The sequence below is a fragment of the Triticum urartu genome, chromosome 3 (genome assembly GCF_003073215.2).
Source record: "Triticum urartu cultivar G1812 chromosome 3, Tu2.1, whole genome shotgun sequence".
Taxonomy (NCBI): domain Eukaryota; kingdom Viridiplantae; phylum Streptophyta; class Magnoliopsida; order Poales; family Poaceae; genus Triticum; species Triticum urartu.
In genome coordinates this window covers 369513629-369520702 of record NC_053024.1, presented here as the reverse complement: position 1 = coordinate 369520702, position 7074 = coordinate 369513629, and the positions used below count along the sequence as shown (strand labels likewise).

The 7074-nt window shown below is 47.1% G+C and overlaps 1 long non-coding RNA gene across 4 annotated transcripts; it reads right to left on the bottom strand.

Annotated features, from left to right (window-relative positions):
• Positions 1 to 1095: 1095 nt before the first annotated feature.
• LOC125544010 lies at positions 1096 to 5871 on the bottom strand. Of its 4 annotated transcripts, XR_007299230.1 has the most exons (6): positions 4820 to 5861; positions 2935 to 2983; positions 2530 to 2626; positions 2272 to 2429; positions 1481 to 1525; positions 1096 to 1368 (listed from the first exon to the last, which is right to left on the bottom strand). It is a non-coding gene; the product is annotated as an uncharacterized LOC125544010 (long non-coding RNA). The 4 variants fall into 4 exon arrangements; XR_007299229.1 differs by having other exon boundaries at positions 1481 to 2429; positions 4820 to 5869; XR_007299231.1 differs by having other exon boundaries at positions 1225 to 2429; positions 2935 to 3013; positions 4820 to 5871.
• Between the last annotated feature and the right edge of the window lie 1203 nt (positions 5872 to 7074).

Sequence of the window (7074 nt, the reverse complement as noted above, 5' to 3'; positions counted from 1 at the left end):
GGTTGCATTGTACTACAACGAGTACTATTAGTGGTCGCGGGAATGTATACCTCGTTTTGTGGGTTCGATCCCGGCCGAACACTCGATGGCCATTTTTTTAAATAGTAACTTCGCTGCGAGCCAATATTTTACACAGGTAGTTTGAGTTTTGAAGTCAAACGGACGTGCGGCACCACAATCTGGGTGCACTGGATAGCCTAGCCACGTGAACGGGTGTTCCTTCCCAGCATCTCGTGGCTCACATGCTCGCCCTTGCCGCACCTTGCTTGCAGCTTCCTCATCAGCTAGTAGCATATTTAAACCAGCGCCTCCCAATTAAGCCTGAGGAGCCGGAAAAGCCTGGCGGGGCATTGGGAACTGTGCAATATGGCTCTGTACGTAAAGTGCTCTACTACTACTCTATAGCTTGTGGCGTTGCATGCATGGACTTCACTCCATTATTAGCTCTACTATAAAAGAAATTCCTCTTGGCGTGTTTTTTTTAAACGAAGGCAAAAGCTTTGCTTCATCTCATTCATAAAGAAGGAACTACTAACAAAGTTCGACAAGATCCATTGCACCTCCACAAATGGAAGCAAAAAGCCTAGTCTCGCTTTATCAAATAACTCAAATGTTCTGCCCCCGCAGTAACCGTCGCTGATAAACAGGCTGCTAGTGTGTGCGTGAGAGGAGCGGCTGAATAGAGCACCGAGAGTACCCACTAGGCCACTACATAGGTGTACTTTCCCTGCATTGATAGTACAACGATGGTTATAGAGAACAGTAGTACCCTCCAACTGTGGCTCCTTGTCCCTGAGATTCAAGAGTTCAAAATCGGTGCGCTATACTAGAAGTACAGTACATCGCAGTACTAGTTGAGAAAGTAGTACTGGTACTGCTACAGTACGAGTACATACTCCTCCGTCACATAATGTAAGACGTTTTTTGACACTAGTTGGCGTGTACAAAAAATAGCAAAAACATGCCCAAAATTTCTTAATCCATGCCAAAAACTACTAGCTAGTGCCAAAAATTTCTTACTAGTGCTATTATTTACAGTACTAGTTGACCCATTGCGCGAAATGGCGCAGAGACCTGCTAAAGACATGTTCTCAATGAAAATAGTTTCATGCTGTAAGAACCTTCAACTAAAGTCATGCTGGCGACGAAAATAGTTTCCTTTACTAAGGACAGGCCATGTATATACAATCGGTTTAGTTGTGGTCTACTAAATCCATATGCGCCTTGAAAAAAAACATGGTTTAATTTGCAGAGCCTCACATGTTTCAAGTATGAATAAGAACTACAAACTCTTTTTGTGTGATTCAAACACATTTCCAGAGTATTTAGGCACTTGCTAACCAAACTGAATCATGAATGTGCCATTTTCTGCCAGATGAGCAAAACTGTTATAACTCAAACAGTCGCAGGAAATCAGTATATACATCACATAGCCAGTCAAGTAGGTGAGTGGAACTGAAACATTAGAATTGAAAAATACCATGCATATTTTCCTTGTGTCTCATCTCATGGGCTTCTACTCTTGCTTTCAGTTCAAGTTGTCCATATAAGTAAGCAGCTAGTCAGTCACAACAACAGAATAAAGAGATACTATCCAACTAATATATAAACGCTAAACCATGAAGAGATAGTAGAATTGCTCCTTGCATACACAAAAATAAATAAATAAGTCTAAAAAATATAGCCACAGATTATGCAGCCAGTAGGCCCTTAGATTCACTCAAATTTAACATCATGCCCATGTTAAATGTTGTACTCATTGTTGTATACAGTGGTGGAAATATATGGCAGCACATCCCAGAAAATTCACATCAAACAGGGCATCAACCTGGTCCCCTCAATCAGAAATTACGTTGTTTAAGGTACGATGTATCAAGAAGCCATCGACCAACCAGTCTATATGAGCAGAAAAACCCTTACTTTACATGATTTGCTAGTTCCCAATTAGACAAATCCGAATCACTCATTCATAAGCTCATGAGTTCTCCCCACATAAATCTAGAAAGGAAAGGAACTCAGAAATCATACAGTACATAAATCAAGTATTTTCTGCAGTTTGACAGTCATGTGTGTCATCATGAAATAATAATTCTTCATTTCATTCTTTATCTTGAAGCAGGTCTCAAACTAATAAACTATATGGTTCCTAATTTCATAGCTTAGAACCCACCAAAACAGAATAAAAGAAACCCACGAATAGTAGGCTATAAATTCGGTTATAACAAACCAAAAACAATAAACATGAAAGAAAGAAAGAAAAAATTGGACCACCTGGGGTTTTTGTCATAGAATTATACCAAGGTTGAACATAGATTTCAGTTCAGGGTGAGTCCCATGAGAACCTTTTCATACTCTGTTGGCTTTCTTGTAAATCCATGATCAAGGACCAACAAAGTTGTCTTTGGTTACCATTCTCTTCCACTGCTTGGCTGTAGAAGGAAAAATTATCAGCTAAATTATCCGGCTGGGTGCAGAAGAAATAGTATATATATTTAGTGCTAAAGTTGACTGAAAGTTAACAATCCTAACCATCATCTCGCTCCTTGCCTGTGTAATGTTGATCTGAATACATAGTGTTTCAGATCCCACAACCAAGACATCAAACAGACAAATGTGCAGCAATAATCTGCAGAAAACAAAGCACTTCGCATTACAAAATGAAAACTTTTTCAATAGCTTGGGACAAAAAAATTGACATATAACTGCTCATACATATCGTTGCAGTTTTTCATGTGCTTCATGCATGCCTTGCTGAACTACTGGTAGGTGGTAAGTAACAAGTTACTTGCATGATGAATGACATGAATTCACAAATGCAAATCCATACTTACAGGAAAACTAAACTGCCCTCCTACCTGTTACCTATTTTTTCACAAATTAGTTGCATCAAATCAAAGAATGGTAAAAGACAAAGCAGATCATAAAGGAAGCTACCTGGTTAGCACATTGCAATATCATCTCCTTTGTTTATCAGAGAGAAGCCCTGCATGGAAGGCCATAGATAATCAAGAACCTGTGAAAAACTGATAGTAAATTCGTAATATAGTGTTCCCACACAAACTTCAGACAACACAATTTACTTTTGAAATGAATAGATGAGGATTGAGATGGTTAACTTATACATAAAATAAGTCCATCAATAGTACTCCCTCCGTTCCGAATTACCCGTCGCATAAATGGATGTATCTAGATGTATTTTAGTTATAGATACATCCATTTCTGCGACGAGTAAGCACCATTGAGTAAAATCACAGAAAAAAATCAAAAATACATTACAGAACAACAGGACATCATTACAATAATACCTTTAATCTAAGAGAATAAATTAATAATACTGAAGAAATAATGGAAGGAGAACAGAACTATAAAGCTTTTATTAATCGATGAGTAGCCTGGTTCACTTCTCAAATATAAATATGCAGAAATTGAGGGAGATGGACACCGATCAATTTGACATGCTGCGCTTTCTGCCAAACTAAGAGACACAACCAGCCAATGTATTTTTAGCTCCACTACACCAATCTGATTGTTAGCTAATCAAGCAGAAAGAATAGACAATATAAACCATGCCAACATCAACATGAGCACACAAGCGCACAACCCATGGTATATGCAGACCAGGGCCGTCCAAGGGCCTGTGCGGGCTGTGCGACCGCACAGGGCCCCCAAATTCCAGGGGGCCCCGATTCTAGGCCTATGTCTCCTTAATTTTGGGCCATTCTTACAACTAATACAGGCCCATGGCTCTCCCGAACTGGGCCTTCTCCTCAATTTCCCGTATGACCTTTTCTGAGTCCGGATTGACGCAGCCTGCAGCCGATCGATATCCATCTTCCCGAGACGAACGAAGTGTGGCGCCGCCGCACGGTGGCGGAGGCTAGCGGCGTTGTCTAGTTTGATCGCTTTGTTTCCTCCCCGGAGGTGCAGCCTATATCCCTTCTCGCATGAAGAATGTTCATATGGTACAGCAACAGCAAGTCGTCTGTGCACTGCATCGCAGGAAGGTGCCTTCTCTGATGATCTGACTTACTATAGCTTGTGGTTTTTTAGTCTGTTGGCTAGCCATTCCTCATTGAAATTATGCAGCGTTTCAGTTTTGGGAACAATTGGATTCAATGTACGGCTTTGTTCCTCTCTGCTGCTACTACAACGGTCATGATGAATAGACGTTTGGGTGACCCAATCTGACAGGTTTCTTCAGGGGGTTGCTTAATGTCAAGTTTCATCCAGTTTTTCTTCGCTATAACTCTATCCTGTAAATACTCTTTTCTATTCTTAACATAATGTTTTGCGTATTCTAAAATAAAAATGCACTATTAGAAACAGCCGGTGGCCCATACCAAGGCGAGGGCACCACCGATCTGTCCACCAGGTGTGCTCAAACCGAAACACTATTTAATTTAGATTATTTTGTTCCGTTGAATGATTATATTAGTGAGTATATTGTGTGCATATGCACCAGTTCATCAAGATATGTAGTAGGTTAGTTGACCAAGTTGTCATACGCCATGATTTTCAAGATTGTTGCTACTTTAAAATTCAGGCTCAGTGTTTTTTTGTTATAGTATTTTCGTGAAGCAACCTGTATTCCAGAAATTTAGGGCCCCCATTCGCATTTCGCACCGGGCCCCAGAATTTTTGGAGACGGCCCTGATGCAGACACCTAAACCAGAGACAAAAGTAGGCCTAGCGCTAGAAAACACACACACACCAAAACTATACCAAGCAAAAGAAAGCACATACCATCACTTGTAGAGGCAGCAGCATACACAAAACTCATAAGAAATGCAAAGAAAGAAGCTAAGGAGCAGTGCATTACCAGAAGAAAGAAGAACAGCCAGGACGCCACTTGTACCGGCGCATGGCCGTGGACGCCAAGCGCGCGCAGGGCAGCTCGTCCCACTTCCGGCGCTCATGTAGACCTCGGGGAGCTCGAGCACCTTGCGGAGCGGTACCAGCACCTCGCGGTGGAGCCGGTTGCGGACGCGGTAGGCATACTGATTGTCGGGGATAGCGAGGTACTCGGGGCTCGAGTCGCGCGGGAAGACTCGGCGCGCGATGGCCTCGCAGAGCAGCGTCGCGCAGTCGTACGACAGGCGCAGCGACGGGCACCACTTGGCGGTGAACACGATCCGTGTCGCCCGCGTGCAGGTGCTCCTGGTCCGACTTGAGTAGCCCGGCGAAGATGTCGGCGACGCCGTCGTAGAGGTTGCAGAAGGCCTCGTCAGAGTCGTTGTGCGCGAGCACGGCCTGCGCGTGCTCCGCCTCCTTCTCGCGCCGGGCCTTGGTGGCCTCAGCCGCGGCGGCGGCAAGGCCGCCGACGCAGCGTCGCTTGCCTCTCTTGCACCCGGAGCCGCCGCAGCGACGTCGTCCTAGTCCTTGCGCTCATCGCGGGGGCCGTGGAGGAAACGATAGAGGATCTCGGGGAGGTTCTTGAGGCAGCCGAACCTGGCGAAGCCGGCGAGGTTGGCGGCGAGCGTGCGCGGGTGGATGGCGTGCATCCAGAGAGCGGCGACGTAGAAGCCCTCCCTCTCCCCTTTCCTCTCTCTCTCTCTCTCTCTCTCTCTCCCTCTCATCTTCTTCCTTATCTCCCCCTCTCATCCTCTCTCTCTCCCGCAGATCTAATCCAGCGCCGCCGCCGCCGTCACCCTTTGCCTGCAGGTCGCCGCCGCCGCCAGGGAAGCTCGCCTCCATGCCCGCACCTCGGTCCCACGGGATACGAGATGAGGAGGTTTGGGCACGATTGACGCGGGAGGATGCACGAGCGTGGAGGCGGCTAGGGCGATAGAGATGCGGGAAGTGGGCTCGCGAGATATTTTGCCAGTCCATCTCCTCTCTCCAACCGCAGACGGAGGTGAGGCACGCAGGACGCGCACACGATGCATCGGTCAGCCAGGGGTCCACGCGAACATGCCCCAGCCAACCCGGCGCAGTCCGCACAACCAACCAACATGACGAAGTCCGTGCAGTTGACGAGCGGGACCAGCAGCAGGACCGGCCCACCTGTCATCGCAATAGAAGAGATGCTGGTGCATAAACCAGGTACACATGCACCGGCCGAGCCCTGCGTAGCTGCTCCCATAACGCACGACGTGGGCACAGCGGACGAGGCAAGCAGCGTGCGTGCGAGCGGCAGCCCCAGGCACGTTTGACCCGAGAGAAACACTGTGGGACGTGCATCCAGTTCAACCGATGAGCGGGGGCAGCAGCAGTACAGGTCCACCCGTCATCAGTCCAGCGCAGGTGCGGGCGCAAAAACCAGGTATATATGTGTCGGCCGAGCAGCACCCACGACGCGGCCTTCGCGCACACGCGGCGCGGCAGGAGAGGCTGCCCCGCGCACCGAAGAAACCGACACCCAGCCAATCAAATCGAGCGTGAGCCCCACAGGTCATCCCCCGCCCAGGATCTACCGCAGGTCAAAACGCAGAGGTCAATTCCTAGCTAAGATCAAACGGTCAGGAACGAGAAAATGACTGCATTGACCAGGATCGAAGACTATCGAAGGAAGAAATCGGGGGAGCGCTCTGAGAGCGAGTTGCCCAGCCTCATTATTGTTTTAAATAATGCAATCCCATAACATCCCATAATGCTAGTAGTAATAGTAAATAATAGTCTCACCCCTTCGCTAAGGAACGATCTACAGTTGGAAGGGACGAGGCCCTGCGGTTACTACGCTCTTATCTCCTCCTCGCCAGTTCCCCTCCCCCCGAAGAGAAGGCAGTTCGCCGTTGCTCCCATGGATTCGCTAGGCGGTTCTCCTCCTCGTCGGGGCTGGGAGACCTTGGACGACGATCCTCTGGGAGAAATCGCACGCCGCTTCGACATCCTCACCGCCGCAAGACTCGGTGCTTCCTGCACCAACTTTTTCAAGACGATGCTTAAAAAGGCTTGGGAAAAGCCCATGCTTATTGGTCTTCCATGCGTTCTCGAGGAGAAGGTTTTTCTATGGGACAATCCTTCAAATAGTCCACCGCTCCTTGGCCATGGTTGCACGTTCACTCCACTAGAGTTGCCGACATTGAGAGATAGTCGGATTTTGTCCGATGAGCAAGTCAGTAATGGAGTTTGATC